This window comes from Oncorhynchus mykiss, chromosome 3 (genome assembly GCF_057628025.1).
Source record: "Oncorhynchus mykiss isolate SJ-2025 chromosome 3, ASM5762802v1, whole genome shotgun sequence".
Lineage (NCBI taxonomy): Eukaryota > Metazoa > Chordata > Actinopteri > Salmoniformes > Salmonidae > Oncorhynchus > Oncorhynchus mykiss.
Window position 1 is genome coordinate 90,943,336 of NC_143024.1, and position 19,409 is coordinate 90,962,744.

The window sequence follows — 19,409 nt, forward strand, 5'->3', positions numbered from 1 at the left end:
CCATCATCAATACAGCCCAGTGCTGCTTACCTGAGATGACATCATCAATACAGCCCAGTGCGGCTTACCTGAGATGACATCATCAATACAGCCCAGTGCTGCTTACCTGAGATGACATCATCAAAACAGCCCAGTGCTGCTTACCTGAGATGACATCATCAATACAGCCCAGTGCTGCTTACCTGAGATGCCATCATCAATACAGCCCAGTGCTGCTTACCTGAGATGCCATCATCAATACAGCCCAGTGCTGCTTACCTGAGATGTCATCATCAATACAGCCCAGTGCTGCTTACCTGAGATGTCATCATCAATACAGCCCAGTGCTGCTAACCTGAGATGTCATCATCAATACAGCCCAGTGCTGCTAACCTGAGATGACATCATCAATACAGCCCAGTGCTGCTTACCTGAGATGTCATCATCAATACAGCCCAGTGCTGCTTACCTGAGATGACATCATCAATACAGCCCAGTGCTGCTTACCTGAGATGACATCATCAATACAGCCCAGTGCTGCTTACCTGAGATGACATCGTCAATACAGCCCAGTGCTGCTTACCTGAGATGACATCATCAATACAGCCCAGTGCTGCTTACCTGAGATGACATCATCAATACAGCCCAGTGCTGCTTACCTGAGATGACATCATCAATACAGCCCAGTGCTGCTTACCTGAGATGTCATCATCAATACAGCCCAGTGCTGCTTACCTGAGATGACATCATCAATACAGCCCAGTGCTGCTTACCTGAGATGACATCATCAATACAGCCCAGTGCTGCTTACCTGAGATGACATCATCAATACAGCCCAGTGCTGCTTACCTGAGATGACATCATCAATACAGCCCAGTGCTGCTTACCTGAGATTACATCATCAATACAGCCCAGTGCTGCTTACCTGAGATGTCGTCTTCATAGGTGTCCACTTTGACTTCCTTTGTGTCGGAAAAAAGTTGCTTTCAAAACAATTATTTTTGATTGAAAATAAAAAAAGATTTTGCTCTCGACAAAAATACAAAAATGTACCTCCATAGCAGATAACAATTTGCCTGTGAATAAGCACATCTTCATACAAACTTGCTACTGTATGCAGAATTCTTGACGCACAACCGAAGATGCTGCCATATCCTGCCAGCACCACAACAAGCAAGCCACTCAGGAGCAGAATGATGACACGTGGAAGAGGGAAAGAATGACATGGGAACAGCAATTTGTTGCAAGTTGGAGAGGAGGATTAATAGCTGAACAAAAGACTGTTCAACCTTTACTAAAGGATAGTCTAATAGCCAAGCTAGGTGTGAAAATCCCCCCTCCTATCACAGTCCACGACCAAGGGGTAGCTTGCTACTCGATGTAATAAAGTAATGACTTTCAAATAAGTTACCTTACACGTTATGTTGGCTGACAATTTGTTAGCTACGCTATCCTTACGAACCACATAGCAGATCATTACAGCAGTATGTACCGGTATGTTATCTAGCTACCTAACGTTAGTAGTTATGCATCAAACTTACGAGTGTATTAACTATAGGCTACGTTTTTTGACTTGATTACCCTCGTCATTCTTAGCTTAGCTAAATAGTCGTAGTGCTTTTTCAATGGACATGCGAGTGCTTTCGTGAAATTCGCTTTGGCTATATATATATAGGCTGGACAATAGAACTAGTCAAAATTCACCCAAGGCTGAGAAATGGCTTAAAGAACTAGGCTAAACTGGACCACTGGTGCGAGCCCATATCAAATTGATGGAAGAGCCTGTTTTGACTGGAGTGATGCTTAGAATTCCATAAAACAATGTATCTCTTTTTGATTTTACCACGTCGGTCAAAACTGTAAAAAAGACTACTTGTGTAGAAACTGAACATCCGCACCTCAATGGGGTCACCTGTGCTTAAGTCTGCGTAATGAAAAATTATGGAAAAAATACAAACTTCAGACTATTTCTGGTCTAGCGGTCGATGACAAATGAGCTAGCTGCCCAGACTTACATAATTACAAAGAGGAGATTCTCCTGATGAAAATGTAAGCCCGTGTAACAGTTTTGCTTCCGTTCCTCTCCTCGCCCCTACCTGGGCTCGAACCAGGGACCAACCAAAAATCTCAGTTTACATTGGCGCGTTATGTGCAGTAATATTCTGATTCCAAAACATCTGGTGATTTTGCAGAAATACTCATAATAAACATTGATAAAAGATACAACTGTTATTCACAGAATTAAAGATAGACTTTTCCTTAATGCAACCGCTGTGTCAGATTTTTTTTTAACTTTACGGAAAAAGCATAATCTGAGAACGGCGCTCAGAAACCAAAACAGCCAGAGCAATAGCCGCCATTTTGGAGTCAACAAAGTTACAAATGACACCATAAATATTCCCTTACCTTTGATGATCTTTATCAGAAGGCACTCCCAGGAATCCCAGTTCGACAATAAACGACTGATTTGTTCCATAAAGTTCCATAATTTATGTCCAAATAGCGACTTGTTGTTAGCGTGTTCAGCCCAGTAATCCATCTTCATGAGGCGCAGGCACTTCGCCCAGACAAAAAAAAGTTACATAACAGTCCTTTAGAAACATGTCAAACGATGTATGGAATCAATCTTTAGGATTTTTTAAAGATAAAACATCAATAATGTTCCAACCGGAGAATTCCTTTGACTGTAGAAAAGCAATGGAACGTGAGGTAACTCGGTTGGGAGCGCGCGTCATGAGACCAAGGAACTCTGCCAGACCACTGACTCAAACAGGTCTCATTCCCCCTCCTTTATAGCAGATTCCTCATTCAAGTTTCTAAAGGCGGTTGACATCTAGTGGAAGCCGTAGGAAGTGCAACTTTATCCATATCTCAATGTGTATTCGGTCAGCCATAGGAGAATTCCTATGTCTGTAGAAAAGCAATGGAACGGAGCTACCTCTCATGTGAAATGCTAGTGACCAGCGCGTGACTCTCTGCCAGACACCTGACTCATTCAGCTCTCATTCAGTCCCACTTCACAGTAGAAGCCTCAAACCAGTTTCTAAAGACGGTTGACATCTAGTGGAAGCCTTAGGAAGTGCAACATAACCAATATCCCACTTTATCTCCAATAGGGGCTGAGCTAAAAAACTACAAGCCTCAGATTTCCCACTTCCTGTTTGGATTTGTTCTCAGGTTTTCGCCTGGCATATGAGTTATGTTATACTCACAGACATCATTCAAACAGTTTTAAAAACTTCAGGGTGTTTCCTATTCAATACTACTAAAAATATGCATATATTAGCATCTGGGACAGAGTAGCAGTCAGTTTCCTCTGGGCACCTTTTTCATCCAAGCTACTCAACACTGCCCCCCTGTCACCAATAAGTTAATTAGGAACATCTTCCTTCCTTATAAATCAAATTAGAGGTTGTTTTAAATGTATATTTAATGTATTACTCTATGCCATTTAAAATGTTATACCCACATGGTAGTTTAGCGAATGTCCCATGTAGGTTTAAATGTATAGCTGGTTTCCCAATCCTTTCCAACTGTCTTTCCAGTCCACTAATTTAATACATTTAAATTTACAAACTTTTTCTAACCCGCATGTTTGCAGGAATATGTTTTGCCTTGTACCTCAGGACCCCATCCTGGAATCACATAGCTCATCACGATGGTAAGCCATGTCATATTTCATCAGGACTCTGTCCTGGTATCTCTGACACGTGACCTATTCCTAGAACAGGATTTTTAAAAATGTTCTTAGAACAGGATTTTAAAAGTTACCAGAACTTTCCCCAATTGGAAGTTACGTGTAAAGAAAATCAATATCACCCTTAACTCTGCATGTTCAGGATGGGGAATCCATTCACTGACGCTCCCTGCCAGTCTGAGTCGGGTCCCTTTCTGCACCGCTTCATCAGAGTGTGGGCAACATGAGCCACGTCTACTGTAGTCCCTGCGTGAACATCGGTGAACATCGGTCACCTCGGGAACGATCAACAAGCGGAGTTAGCTTCTCACTTCTGACAGGAAATTGTGAGAGACTGTAGATACTTCAAAAAAAACAATTTTATTATAAGATTTGCAAAAAAATGAAGCCATTATCAAAGATTGGTTCAGAGTTGACAGCTTAAAAAAAAGCGTAGTCGGGTTTCTGCTTTTATAGAAAAAGTACAACCTCTTTTGTCTACGTGACAGTTTAGCAGATGTGTGGAAACATGGGCGGAACATGGTGTGTAAAAGCTGATTTAGCTTGTCTGTGTAGATTAAGATGTTGATAGCACGAGAGTTCAATCGTAAAACTGTGTTTTGTCACAGTTCACACTATAATGTGCTCCTTCCTGCAAGATTCCACACAGCTGACTTCCTGTAGATAGTAAACCCAGGGGATGTTACATGCTGCGGTCAAACCCACGCGGACCTCAGCTAGACACCCAGTCTGATGACTAAGTCCCACAAAGACAAGATTGTATCAGGTTAGAAATAACACTAGCATATGACAAGAGACTATTCTTTGATCACTAGAACAAAGGGGAATAGCATGACTAATTATGTACAATACACCTGTACCATGTCAGATATAGAGTTTATTCAATAACACTAGCCTATGACAAGAGACTATTCTTTAATCACTAGAACAAGGGGGATTGCAGGATGAATTATGGATTTTTCCACAAGAGGTGGCTTATGGTAGAGAAATAAACATTCCATTATCTGGGAACAGCTCTGGCGGACATACCTGCAGTCATCATGTCAATTGCACGCTCCTTCAAAACTTAAAAAATATTTGGCATTGTTTTGTATGACAAAACTGCACGTTGGGGTCCTTTTATTGTCCCCAGCACAAGGTGCACCTGTCTAATGATCGTGCTGTTTCATCAGCTTCTTGATATGCCACACCTGTCAGGTGAATGGATTATCTTGGCAAAGGAGAAATGCTCAGTAACAGGAATGTAAACACATTTGTGGACAACATTTCAGAGAAATAAGCTTTTTGTGCGTATGGAACATTTCTGGGATCTTTAATTTCAGCTCATGAACATGGGACCAACACTTCATACTTCATATTTTGTTCAATATAGAAAGCTTAGCCATCATTTCCTTTTGAAACTTTAGTACGCAGGTTGCTGAAGGAAATTGCATCGCAGATGTGCTGACGTGGGTTATTAAGGTGCACATATTCTGCTAGTTAAGCAATCCTTCATTTCATATGTCAACGAGTGGCATTCTGTGTAGGAGGGTGAATGTTGAGCCCTTTTTAGAACACAAATTGTTGTTTAAAACTCTGCAGTTCACTGAATATTTTTTATAGATAAAAAAATGTACGTTTAAGAATGCGAAGTCTAAGACTTTATTTTATTCCCTCTATATTTCTCTCCCCATTAACCATCTCTCTCTCCAACTCCCTACCCTCTCTCCAACTCCATACCCTCTCTCCAACTCCCTACCCTCTCTCCAACTCCCTACCCTCTCTCCAACTCCATACCCTCTCTCCAACTCCCTACCCTCTCTCCAACTCCCTACCCTCTCTCCAACTCCATACCCTCTCTCCAACTCCCTACCCTCTCTCCAACTCCATACCCTCTCTCCAACTCCCTACCCTCTCTCCAACTCCCTACCCTCTCTCCAACTCCATACCCTCTCTCCAACTCCCTACCCTCTCTCCAACTCCCTACCCTCTCTCCAACTCCATACCCTCTCTCCAACTCCCTACCCTCTCTCCAACTCCATACCCTCTCTCCAACTCCCTACCTCTCTCCAACTCCCTACCCTCTCTCCAGCTCCCTACCCTCTCTCCAGCTCCCATATCTCTCTCCAGCTCCCATATCTCTTTCCAGCTCCCTTCTCTCTCTCCACCTCCCATATTTATCTTCAGCTCCCATCTCTCTCTCCAGCTCAGTTCTCTCTCTCTAGCTCCAGCCCCCATCTCTCTCTCCAGCTCCCTTCTCTCTCCAGCTCCCTTCTCTCTCTTTCCAGCTCAATACTCTCTCTCCACCTCCCATATTTCCAGCTCCCATCTCTCTCCAGCTCCCATTTTTCTCTCCAGCTCCCTTCTCTCTTTCCAGCTCATCTCTCTCTCAACCCCCATCTTTCTCTCCTGCTCCCTTTTCTCTCCCCAGCTCTCTCTCCAGCTCCTATCTCTTTCTCCAGCCCCCATCTCTCTCTCCAGCCCCATCTCTCTCTCAAACCCCCATCTTTCTATCAAGCTCCCGTTTCTCTCCCCAGCTCTCTCTCCAGCTCCCAGTTCTCTCCAGCGCCCATCTCTCTCTCAACCCCCATCTTTCTCTCCTGCTCCCGTTTCTCTCCCCATCTCTCTCTCCAGCTCACAGTTCTCTCCAGCCCCCATCTCTCTCTCCAGGCCCCATCTCTCTCTTCAACCCCCATCTTTCTCTCCAGCTCCCGTTTCTCTACCCAGCTCTCTCTCCAGCTCCCAGTTCTCTCCAGCTCCCATCTCTCTTTCCAGTTCCCAGTTCTCTCCAGCCACCATCTCTCTTTCCGGCTCCCATCTCTCTCTCCAGCTCCTATCTCTCTCTCCAGCTCCCATCTCTCTCTCCAGCTCCTATCTCTCTCTCCAACCCCCATCTCTCTCTCCAGCTCCCATCTCTTTCTCCAGCTCCCATCTCTCATTCCAGCTCCCAGTTCTCTCCAGCCCCCATCTCTCTCTCCAGCCCCCATCTCTCTCTCCAACCCCCATCTTTCTCTCCAGCTCCCGTTTCTCTACCCAGCTCTCTCTCCAGCTCCCAGTTGTCTCCCACCCCATCTCTCTCTCCAGCCCCCATCTCTCTCTCCAACCCCCATCTCTCTCTCCAACCCCCATCTCTCCCCAGCTCCCATCTCTCTCTCCAACCCCCATCTCTCTCTCCAACCCCCATCTCTCTCTCCAGCTCCCAACCCCCTTCTCTCTCTCCAGCCCACATCTCTCTCTCCAGCTCCCAGCTCTCTCCCCAGCTCTATCCCCAGCTCTCTCTCCAGCTCCCATCTCTCTATCCAGCTCCCTTCTCTCTCTCCAGCTCCAGCTCCCTTCTCTCTCTCCAGCTCCCAGTTCTCTCTCCAGCTCCCAGTTCTCTCTCCAGCTCCCAATTCTCTCTCCAGTTCCCATCTCTCTCCAGCTCCCTTCTCTCTCTCCAGCTCCCTTCTCTCACTCCAACCCCCATCTCTCTCTCCAGCTCCCTTCTCTCTCTCCAACCCCCATCTCTATCTCCAACCCCCCATCTCTATATCCAACCCCCATCTCTATCTCCAACCCCCATCTCCAGCTCCCATCTCTCTCTCCAACCCCCATCTCTCTCTCAAACCCCTATCTCTCTCTCCAGCTCCCATCTCTCTCTCTAGCTCCCGTCTCTCTCTCCAGCTCCCATCTCTCTCTCTCTCCAAACCCCATCTCTCTCCAGCTCCCTTCTCTCTCTCCATCTACAATATGGGGTGGCAGGGTAGCCTAGCGGTTAGATCGTTGGACTAGTAACTGAAAGGATGCAAGATTGAATCCCTGAGCTGATAAGGTAAAAATCTGTTGTTCTGCCCAATGAACAAGGCAGTTAACACACTGTTCCCCGGTAGGCCGTCATTGGAAATAATAATTATTTCTTCACTGACTTGCCTAGTTAAATAAAAGTAAAATAAAACATACAAATCCTTTCCTGTATTCCATCATTGCTTCCTACATCTCCCGTTCCCGCAATAAAAACAGGTTCCAGTGTTACCTCTAAATTGGCGTGTGAATCTAACAGTCTCCAAAATGGCCTTGGAATTGGATTGGAGCCAGTGAGTCTGGACCTTCCCCTCCCATTGCTTCTTTAGGACCATATCTAAATGTATCTTCTCTCTCCTAGTAAGGCAAGTGACGTGGATGTTAATTAAGGCAGCCCCCCCCCCCCCCCCCCTGCACCTCTCTGATTCAGAGGGGTTGGGTTAAATATGGAAAACGTGTTTTGGGATGATTGCAATAGGTATCCCCCCCCTCCACCCCTTTTCCATTTCTGTGTTTGAAAGGATAAGAACAAATGGTCTCTCCTGCGACCAGCCAGGGACGGAGATCATCTATCAGGCCCACGGAGGAGGATGTGCCTCATGCAAATGTCTTCTCAGCATGGAACGGTAGCTAGGATGCTAGCTGTTGATGTTTTAAACACACCGAGTGAGTGATCACTTTCCCACTTCGGGTAGTGAGCCGCTTCACTAATGTGATGGATGGAAGGATATGGAAATTCTCAGGCCGTTGGTGTCTAGCTTTATTTTGATCTAGAATTAAACACAACAACGACAGGAAGAATAACAACAACAACAACAGGATGAACAATAACAACAGGATGAACAACAATAGGAAGAACAACAACGGGAAGAACAACAGGAAGAACAACAGGAAGAACAACAACAACATGAAGAACTAGAACAACAGGAAGAACAACAGGAAGAACAACAGGAAGAACAGGAGTGTTGTTGGTTGATGTGGCGAAAAGGCTTCTGTTGTTGGCTCCATGCCTAGAGATGTCGTACTGTGTTTTTACATTTCTCATTAACCTGGTACTGATACATAGACCTTGAAACTGCTTTTTCCCTGACTTGGACCTTTGGTACTTCCTCTGTACCAAATGAAGAATATACTCAAGATATTCAACCTCGTCAAAACAGCATTTTGTCTGTCCAAAAGTTAATCACAGGACTGTACAGGAGATCAAGTGGGTAGTTAGTTATACATTGTAATATTGTTGACACTGTTTTTGTCTACTGGAAATTAGCTTTGTAACTAACTCTGGTACAAATCTATTCTGTTCTTCACTGTGCATGTTCAGTGTTAGATGAAATATAGATGGAAATAAATTATAGTTGCTTACACAACCTTTGCTGAATATGTTGGAAATATAAATAATATCCATTATCCCATCCATCTCTGCAGTAATGTATGTAGAGCTGAGCTGAGATGTAAAGTGCAGAGGAGTATGAAGTAGAGCTGAACTGAACTGTACAGCTGAGCTGAATGGAGCAGAGCAGAGCTGAATGGCACAGAGCAGAGCTGAATGGAGCAGAGCAGAGCTGAATGGAGCAGAGCAGAGCTGAATGGAGCAGAGCTGAGCTGAATGGAGCAGAGCTGAATGGAGCAGAGCTGAGCTGAATGGAGCAGAGCAGAGCTGAATGGAGCAGAGCTGAGCTGAATGGAGCAGAGCAGAGCTGAATGGAGCAGAGCTGAGCTGAATGGAGCAGAGCTGAGCTGAATGGAGCAGAGCTGAGCTGAATGGAGCAGAGCAGAACTGAATGGAGCAGAGCTGAGCTGAATGGAGCAGAGCAGAACTGTATGGAGCAGAGCTGAATGGAACAGAGCTGAGCTGAGCTGAATGGAGCAGAGCTGGGCTGAGCTGAGTGGAGCAGAGCTGTGCTGAATGGAGCAGAGCAGAGCTGAATGGAGCAGAGCAGAGCTGAATGGAGCAGAGCAGAGCTGACCTGAATGGAGCAGAGCAGAGCTGAATGGAGCAGAGCAGAGCTGAATGGAGCAGAGCAGTGCTGAATGGAGCAGTGCTGAATGGAGCAGAGCTGAATGGAACAGAGCTGAGCTGAGCTGAATGGAGCAGAGCTGAGCTGACCTGAATGGAGCAGAGCTGAGCTGAATGGAGCAGAGCAGAGCTGAATGGAGCAGAGCAGAGCTGAATGGAGCAGAGCAGAGCTGAATGGAGCAGAGCAGAACTGTATGGAGCAGAGCAGAATGGAGCGGAATAGAGCTGAGCTGAGCTTTACAGAGCTGAATGGAGCAGAGCAGAACAGAGGTGTATGGAGCAGAGCTGAGCTGAGCTTAATGGATTAGAGCAGAGCTGAGCTGAATGGATTAGAGCGGAGCTGAGCAGACCTGAATGGAGCAGAGCAGAGCTGAATGGAGCAGAGCAGAACTGTATGGAGCAGAGAAGAGCTGAGCCGAGCTGAGCTGAGCTTTATGGAGCTGAATGGAACAGAGCAGAGCTGAGCTGAATGGAGCAGAGCAGAGCTGAATGGAGCAGAGCTGAGCTGAATAGAGCTGAGCTGAGCTGAGCTTTACGGAGCTGAATGGAGCAGAGCTGAGCTGAATTGATTAGAGCAGAGCTGAATAGAGCAGAGCAGAGCTGAATGGAGCAGCGCAGAGCTGAATGGAGCAGAGCTGAATGGAGCAGAGCAGAGCTGAATGGAGCAGAGGAGAGCTGAGCTGAATGGAGAAGAGCTGAGCTGAGCTGAGCTGAGCTGAATGGAGCAGAGCTGAGTGGAGTAGATCTGGACTGGAGCCCATGAAGTCAGTGCCTCAGCTCCATCCCTCCCCCTCCTCCACTCCTCCAGATCCCTGCCTCCCCAACCTGCACCTCCATGCAGCCCCATGCAGTGAATTCTGAGTGGGGCCCAGGATACTGCCATTCACCGCGTCTGGCACGGCCTGGCACCTCTGCTGTCCCTGCTGTCACTGAGCCTGACGTTTTGGTCCCGTTCCACCCTAACCCAGTCCCTCAACCTCCTGTCCCAGTCCCTCAACCTCCTGTCCCAGTCCCTCACCCTCCTGTCCCAGTCCCTCAACTTCCTGTCCCAGTCCCTCAACCTCCTGTCCCAGTCCCTCAACCTCCTGTCCCAGTCCCTCAACCTCCTAACCCAGTCCCCCAACCTCCTGTCCCAGTCCCTCAACCTCCTTTCCCAGTCCCTCAACCTCCTGTCCCAGTCCCTCAACCTCCTGTCCCAGTCCCTCAACCTCCTGTCCCAGTCCCTCAACCTCCTGTCCTTCCTCCCGTCTCTCCTTCCTGTCTCTGTCTCTCCTTCCTGTCTCTGTCTCTCTCGCACGATGGCTCAAACGCTACACTTAACCGAGAGCTGTGCCGTCTACTTCCGCCTCTATAACATTTCACCCCTCCCCTGTTATGCTTCCTTGATTGTGTCATGTGACCACACTGTGTGGGGGGGAGGTTAAGTCTGAGCCTAGATATACAGGGATGAGAAGAGATGGAGGGAGTGACGAAAGGAGGAGTGGGGAGGGACAGAAGGAAAATGCAGAAATACCCTCTGTGAACAGGTTCTGTCATCAGGGGAGAGAGAGAGTGAGAGAAGGAGAGAAAGAGAGAGAGACAGAGAGAGAGAGAGAGAGAGAGAGAGATAGACAGAGAGAGAGAGAGACTGAGAGAGAGAGAGAGAGTATGTACAGGTGCTAACAGAAGGGCCATTTAGATCAGTCTCCAGATCGAGGGTTTAATTTAGATTTTGATTCTGGTCGACGCTAACAGTATGTTGTTGTCATGGGAGACGCTAACAGTCTCTAGTTGTCATGGGAACGGAGCTAGCTGATAATTCCGCCTCACACTCGAATCTCCCTGAGTAAGACAAAACTGTCAGACGACTGCCAGAGAGAGAGAGAGAGAGAGAGAGAGAGAGAGAGAGAGAGAGAGAGAGAGAGAGAGAGAGAGGATATACAACAGACTACACTGCAGCACACCACACAGAGAGAGGAGAGAGAGCGGCTGATATACAACAACAGACTACCACACAGACCGAGGAGGGAGAGGGCTAATATACAACAAATTTCACTGCAGCACACCACACCACACAGACATAGAAGGGGGGGTACAATACCTAAGACATCCTCTAGAGATGAACAAACAGTATATCTATAGTTGACTCGGTTAACTCCTTCTATAATGTTGCATTTTAATTGTCCCACTCTATATCGCATATGTGAGTCGTGATCAGATAAGTGTTTTGGCGTAAGGGAACAGGGGGTCTTGTCTCTAATCCTCCTAAGTTATGCAAATATCCAAACCTCCTGCCAGCCAGCCAGCTAGTCAGCCAGCCAGCCAGCCAGCCAGCTAGCCAGCCAACTAGCCAGCTGTCCAGCCAACCAGTCAGCTATCAATCTTGCCAGCCGTCCATCTAGCCAGCCAGCCATCCATCGAGCTAGCTAGCCAGCTAGCCAGTCATCCAGCCAGCCAGCTATCCATCTATCCAGCCAGCTAGCCAGTCATCCAGCCAGCCAGCTATCCATCTAGCTAGCCAGCCATACCAGAGAGCCGCTGGTGCCACTTAAGAATCATGGGAAAAGAATGTTCTCATCTCTTTTCTTTCCTGATCACATCACTTTAGAGGAAATGGAAGAATGCTGGGTAGATGCCAGCCAGGCCAGTGCTGCAGGGCCCCGGAGAGGAGACAGAGGGGATGAAATGAAGACCGTAGGGAATGAGGGGTTGGCAGCGGGCACCGGGATTCATCAGATAGAGGGCTAGTCATTGGGTCTAGAGATGGAGGGATGGATGAAGAGATAGAGGGAGGGGGTGGAGGGGTGGAGGGAGGGATGGAGATAGAGAGGGGGTGGAGGGAGGGATGAAGAGATGAAGAGATAGAGGGAGGGGGTGGAGGGAGGGGTGGAGAGATAGAGGGAGGGGGTGGAGGGAGGGAGGGGTGGAGAGAGGGGGTTGAGGGAGGGATGAAGAGCGAGAGGGAGGGAGGGGGTGTGGGGAGGGATGGATGGCTGGAGAGAGGGAGGGAGGGAGGGAGGGAGGGAGGGAGGGAGGGAGGGAGGGAGGGAGGGAGGGAGGGAGGGAGGGAGGGAGAAGGTGGAGGTGGAGGTGGAGGTAGGGATGGATGGAGAAGGAAGGAGGTCAAGAGAGGGACATATGGTAAATGACATGGAGAGAGAGAGAGAGAGAGAGAGAGAGAGAGAGATGTGGCCTACTGCAGATATTTCATCAGGAGGGGAATTGTTTTGTGTTCTAATTAGCCAGAGTCATACCAACACCCCTGAGCCTGAAACCTTTTAGTCAGAGTGATACAGTCTTATGCAGCAGTCTTATCAGAGTCCATGCCAACAGGAAGCTCTCAGTGTAGAACATAATGGTTTAAAAAAAGGGTTATTTGGCGTGTCCCCATGGGAGAATCCTTTCTGATTCCAGTTAAAACCCTTTTCGTTTCCGGGTCAAACCCAGAACAGTTCAAGGTATGTCTGTGCATGTCCCATACCACATTGTGGAGAGTTTGTTTAGCACTCTGCCCTGAGTCACCTGTCCTGTGGTGTGTTTAATCAGTGTGTTCCATACCACGGTGTGTGTTTAAACAGTGTGTGCCATACCATGGTGTGTGTGTTTAGGCCTGTGTGGCAGACTGTGCTCTCTCTGTGGCCCTCTTACCACATGACCTCTAGGCCGACACAAAGACACATAGCAGCTTGTTAGTATGTCAGAGAACTAATTACACCTGACCTTTCCTGACCAATCCCCGTGCTCTGCACACACAATGCTCCATGCAACCAGGAACCCCTGTTTTTTGTTCAGATTTTGTTGTTTATTTTTGGTGTGTGTGTGTGTGTATGTGTGTATGTGTGTGTGTGTGAGAGAGAGACAGAGATCGATACGGTGCATGTTTTTTTGTTACGTACACCAGACAGGTGCAGTGAAATGTGTTATTTTACAGGGTCAGCCATAGAAGTACAGAGTATCCCTGGCGTAAATGAGGGTTAAGTGCCTTGCTCAAGAGCACATCAGCAGATTTTTCACCTTGTCGGCTCTGGTATTCGAACCAGCGTCCTTTCAGTTACTGGATTAACAGAGACAGAGGGCTGTACACTGTGGGGTTACTTTTGGGAATTTTTGTAATTTTTTTATAAAGAACTGAACAATTAATCAATCAATACAGTAATCAATATGTACTATGTATTGTATATATTTGACATTTCAAGATCTTAAGACCTTAAATTAGGGTTCAATCATAATTGCTGTCCAAATGTAGTTATTGACTTGTTCTGTTCAATGTTCTCTACCTACGTAGTCCTCTAAATACCCCTATTCATACGGGTAAGTTTAAAATAATACAACTATAACAATTGCTGAAGCTGGGTCTTGTCATGTTATAGATGGTGGTATTGATGAGGCTGGGTCTAGTCAGGCTATGGATGGTGGTATAGTGGAGGCTGGGTCTAGTCAGGCTATGGATGGTGGTATAGTGGAGGCTGGGTCTAGTCAGGCTATGGTGGTGGTGTTGATGAGGCTGGGTCTAGTCAGGCTATGGATGGTGGTATAGTGGAGGCTGGGTCTAGTCAGGCTATGGTGGTGGTGTTGATGAGGCTGGGTCTAGTCAGGCTATGGATGGTGGTATAGTGGAGGCTGGGTCTAGTCAGGCTATGGATGGTGGTATTGATGAGGCTGGGTCTAGTCAGGCTATGGTGGTGGTGTTGATGAGGCTGGGTCTAGTCAGGCTATGGATGGTGGTATAGTGGAGGCTGGGTCTAGTCAGGCTATGGATGGTGGTGTTGATGAGGCTGGGTCTAGTCATGTTATGGTGGTGGTGTTGATGAGGCTGGGTCTAGTCAGGCTATGGATGGTGGTATAGTGGAGGCTGGGTCTAGTCATGTTATGGTGGTGTTGATGAGGCTGGGTCTAGTCAGGTTATGGATGGTGGTATAGTGGAGGCTGGGTCTAGTCATGTTATGGTGGTGTTGATGAGGCTGGGTCTAGTCATGTTATGGTGGTGTTGATGAGGCTGGGTCTAGTCAGGCTATGGATGGTGGTATAGTGGAGGCTGGGTCTAGTCATGTTATGGTGGTGTTGATGAGGCTGGGTCTAGTCAGGCTATGGATGGTGGTATAGTGGAGGCTGGGTCTAGTCATGTTATGGTGGTGTTGATGAGGCTGGGTCTAGTCAGGCTATGGATGGTGGTATAGTGGAGGCTGGGTCTAGTCATGTTATGGTGGTGTTGATGAGGCTGGGTCTAGTCAGGCTATGGATGGTGGTATAGTGGAGGCTGGGTCTAGTCATGTTATGGTGGTGTTGATGAGGCTGGGTCTAGTCAGGCTATGGATGGTGGTATAGTGGAGGCTGGGTCTAGTCATGTTATTGTGGTGTTGATGAGGCTGGGTCTAGTCATGTTATAGATGGTGGTGTTGATGAGGCTGGGTCTAGTCAGGCTATGGATGGTGGTATAGTGGAGGCTGGGTCTAGTCAGTTGATGTTATTGGGGGCCTGTTCGGCCCGGATTTTCCTGTAGTCCACAATCAGCTCCTTTGTCTTGATGACATTGAGGGAGAGGTTGTTGTCCTGGCACCACACTGACAGTTCTCTGACCTCCTCCTTATAGGCCGTCTCATCTTTGTTGGTGATCAGGCCTACCACCGGTGTGTCGTCAGCAAACTTAATGATGGTGTTGGAGTCGTGTTTGGCCATGCAGTCGTAGGTGAACAGGGAATACAGGAAGGGACTAAGTACACACCCCTGAGGTGCCCAAGTGTTAAGTATCAGCGTGGCGGATGCGTTGTTACTTACCCTTACCAGCAGGGGGCGGTCCGTCAGAAAGTCCAGGATCCAGTTGCAGAGGGAGGTGTTTAGTCCCAGAGTCCTTAGCTTAGTAAGGAGCTTTGTGGACACTATGGTGTTGAACCCTGGGCTGTTGTCAATGAACAGCATTCTCACATAGGTGTTCCATTTGTCCAAGTGGGAAAAGGGCAGTGTGGAGTGCAATAGAGACTGAATCATCTGTGGATCTGTTGGGGCGCTATGCGAATTGGAGTGGGTCTAGGGTTTCCGGGAGGATGCTATTGATGTGAGCCATGACCCGCATTTCAAAGCACTTCACGGCTACCGACGTGAGTGCCACGGGGCGGGAATCGTTTAGTAAGGTTACCTTCACTTCCTTTGGTAGAGGCACTTTGGTGATTGAAACATGTAGGTACTACAGACTCGGTCAGGGAGAGGTTGAAAATGTCAGTGAAGACGCTTGCCAGTTGGTCCGAGCATGCTCTGAGTACACGTCCTGATAATCTGTCTGGCCCAGCGGCTTTGTGAATGTTGACCTGTTTAAAGGTTTTGTTCACATTGGCTACCGAGAGTGTTATCACAGAGTCATCCAAAACAGCTGGTGCTCTTGTGCATATTATAAAGCAGATGGTGGTGTAGATGAGACTGGGTCTAGTCAGGCTATAGATGGTGAAGATGAGGCTGGGTCTAGTCAGGCTATAGATGGTGGTGTAGATGAGACTCGGTCTAGTCAGGCTATAGATGGTGTAGATGAGACTGGGTCTAGTCATGCTATAGATGGTGTTGTAGATGAGGCTGGGTCTAGGCATGTTATAGATGGGGGTGTAGATGAGGCTGGGTCTAGTCAGGCTATAGATGGGGGTGTAGATGAGGCTGGGTCTAGTCAGGTTACAGATGGTGGTGTTGATGAGGCAGGGTCTAGTCATGCTATAGATGGTGTTGTAGATGAGGCTGGGTCTAGGCATGTTATAGATGGGGGTGTAGATGAGGCTGGGTCTAGTCAGGCTATAGATGGTGGTGTAGAGGAGGCTTGGTCTAGTCATGCTATAGATGGTGGTGTAGAGGAGGCTGGGTCTAGTCATGTTAAGGATGGTGGTGTAGATGAGGCTGGGTCTAGTCATGTTCTGGATCGTGGTGTAGATGAGGCTGGGTCTAGTCATGTTGTGGATGGTTCCGTGGATGAGGCTGGGTCTAGTCATGTTATAGATGGTTCCGTGGATGAGGCTGTGTCTAGTCATGTTACAGATGGTGGTGTAGATGGGTCTGGGTCTAGTCAGGTAGTGATAGTGGATGAGGAGAGTATAGTGGGGAAGTGTAAGAGACTAGGGGTGAAGGAGGAGGGTTTCAAGCAGAAAAGGATAAAGGGGGAGAGGAAGGGAGGTGGGAGGGGAGAGGCCCCAACTAGGGAGAAAGGGCAGGTGGTCAGAATGGGAGATGGCGATGAGGAGGAAGGTGAGTCTGAGGAAGAGGATGCTGAGGAGGCTTTCTTTTCCGACTCAGAGGGTTCAAAGTACACGATGAGGGAACCGTCAATATTCCTGAATGAGACTGAAGGGAAAAAGGTTGTACCTGAAGATTTTTTTTGCCATCCGGGAAAATTATTAGCTCCTCGAAGGATGTGTGTAGGGCTAGACTGCTTGTAGAAAAAGCGGAAATTAATAACAGGGGTTTTGACCTAATAAATGTGTATGTGCCTAACACAGGGAGGGAGGAGGGGGCTTTTGTTTGGGTGTCATAGACAGGAACTCTCAAAAGGAGCGCCTGAGGAGACGCTGGTGTTCGGCCGGGACTGGAACTATACGATGGATCTTACGAATGCCAGAAATGGGGAGGAGCCTCATTCAGGCTCAGTGGAGGTGTTAACAAGCCCAGTTTTAAGAATGGTTTATAGGGGTCAGAGTCCTCTTGGAAGAAGAGTCCTTTCGCTATTATAGGGGTTAGATTCCACTGAGAGAATTATAGGGGTTAGATTCCGATGAGAGAATTATAGGGGTTAGATTCATCTGAGAGAAGGATAGATAGTTTCTGAGAAGAAGGAAATGTATAAATGTATAAAATAAGGTGTCAGCGAGGATGTAATGTTAAATTACAAACTGTAACATTGAGCATTTGTAACGGTTTTCTTGAGGTGAAGGAGAGGCGGACCAAAATGCAGCGTGGTGGTTATTCATGTTTAATGTATAAAGACACTATACTTGAATAAACTAACAAAACAATAAACGTGTGACAACCTAAACAGCCCTATCTGGTGCAAACACAGAGACAGGAACAATCACCCACAAACACACAATGAAACCCAGGCTACCTAAGTATGATTCTCAATCAGAGACAACTAATGACACCTGCCTCTGATTGAGAACCATACTAGGCCGAAACATAGAAATACCCAAATCATAGAAAAACAAACATAGACTGCCCACCCCAACTCACGCCCTGACCATACTAAATAATGACAAAACAAAGGAAATAAAGGTCAGAACGTGACAGCATTAGCCGATTAGAAAACTTATTGGGAGATAGTGGGTTGAAAGTAGTGGTTTGGAAGATTGTGACAGCATCCCGGTGTAAAAGGGGATGTTACAAACTACAATACTGGGAAAGTGAGAGACGTGCATTTGGGAGAAGATATACTTTGGAGTTCTTTCCCATTTGAGGGAAAAAGAGCTTGGGGTTATTATTATAAAGGCTTAAAATCTGTTTTTTTTTCTCAATTTGTAAGAATATGTCAAATGAGTTCTTGTTTGTACTGTAACTTGTTATACTGTAAAGATTTATTCGTTATACTGATCCACATTGTTTTTCTGTATATGTTATAGAGGAAAATGGAGAACCCAAAAAATGAAAAGCGGTGTTTCCTGAGGACACCGGACCTGTACCGATCCATGACGAGACTGTGGGGAGAAGAACAAGTGAGATCCCACTGTGGCACAAGGAAGGTGGTTTTCCACTAGGAGGGAAAGTAAGCATAAAGAAATAGTACCGAGAATTGAGGACTATGAAAGACTGAAGAAAAGGGGAAAATCCAGGAGGGAACTGGGGGCTATTTAGAAAATGGGAAGTGCACAGTGCTGTGTGTAGGAACTGTGCGGGATGGGAGTATAAAGAGCCAAATGAGGTCTGGGAACAAATGAAACATGCCGAAGGTGGAGAACGAGCTTGGGGGGGAAGAGGCCGTGGCAGAGGAAATTCAAAAACGTTCATCTGTTATACTTGCATTCAACCTGGACACAATTCCCCTTCATGTCCACAGAAAAAACTGCTTTGTATGTGGCCAACCTGGTCATTTTCAGAGAGAATGCCCAAACGCTCTGGGCAACCCAAAACCAGCAGATCGTGGACCCTGGCTGAATGCCCCTCCTCCACACACAGTGGTGTACAAACCCCAGGGTTCTGACGGGACGATGGAGAAGAGGACGTTGAGACAGAAGAGTTGGTGAAACTGCTCTCCTCTCCTCCTGTGATACTAGTGGAGGAAGCATTTCTACTCCTCCGAGTTGTGAACAGTTGGTAGTTAAACCCTGACAACTTAGTTGATGGGGAGATGACCAAAGATATTGTGTATTTGGCTGAACATTGGTGGGTAACTGGGGGGGGGGGGGGGGGGGGGGGTGAAAGAACCTGATGATTTGCATTGTACCGCATATTATTCAAAACACTGCCGAGATGAGGGGTTTGAAATAGACTGGGGTATTGATAAGGTGTCTAAATCAAAAATACGGTGTGGTAGATAATCAGTAATCTATTTGGGTAATGATGTCACTCCTGAAGGGAGAAAATTGGGTACCTAAAACCTCTTACCAAACAGCACATGATGTTATTACTGGGGATGGCTGGCTACCCTAGGACCCGGCTGCCTGACTATGCTGGAATAGTCGTTCCCCTTCAAGCTTGTATTTATGGTCACCAACTGACTGCACAGGATCCTGTTATTTGGAATGAGGATGCAGAATCATTCATGGTTGCTCTAAAGCAAAGGTTGACTGTTTAACCATGTCTGGGTTTGCCAGACCGTTCCAAACTTTTACATTTCATTGTGGGCGAGAAAGGGGGTTATATGTCTGCTGTTCTTATTCAAGAACATGGAGCTCAGCAAAGACCAGTAGGTCTTAGACTCAGACTAAGCATTTGTATCCAGTAGATGGGGATGGTTTGTCGTCTTAGAGCGGTTGCTGTGGAAACTTAGGTTGTGTTGGCTTGTGCTGATATTGTTGC

At 47.1% G+C, this 19,409-nt stretch overlaps 1 long non-coding RNA gene across 2 annotated transcripts in view; it reads left to right on the plus strand.

The window, feature by feature from the left end:
- LOC149984723 (uncharacterized) overlaps nt 1-18,779 on the plus strand; it is a 159,691-nt gene extending 140,912 nt beyond the window's left edge. The window contains exons 3-4 of one of the 2 annotated variants that reach the window (XR_016494884.1): nt 3,581-3,640; nt 18,014-18,779. This is a non-coding gene — a long non-coding RNA (uncharacterized LOC149984723). The remainder of the gene's footprint in view (nt 1-3,580; nt 3,641-18,013) is intronic. The other variant, XR_016494885.1, reaches the window with a different exon arrangement.
- The last annotated feature ends 630 nt before the right edge of the window (nt 18,780-19,409 follow it).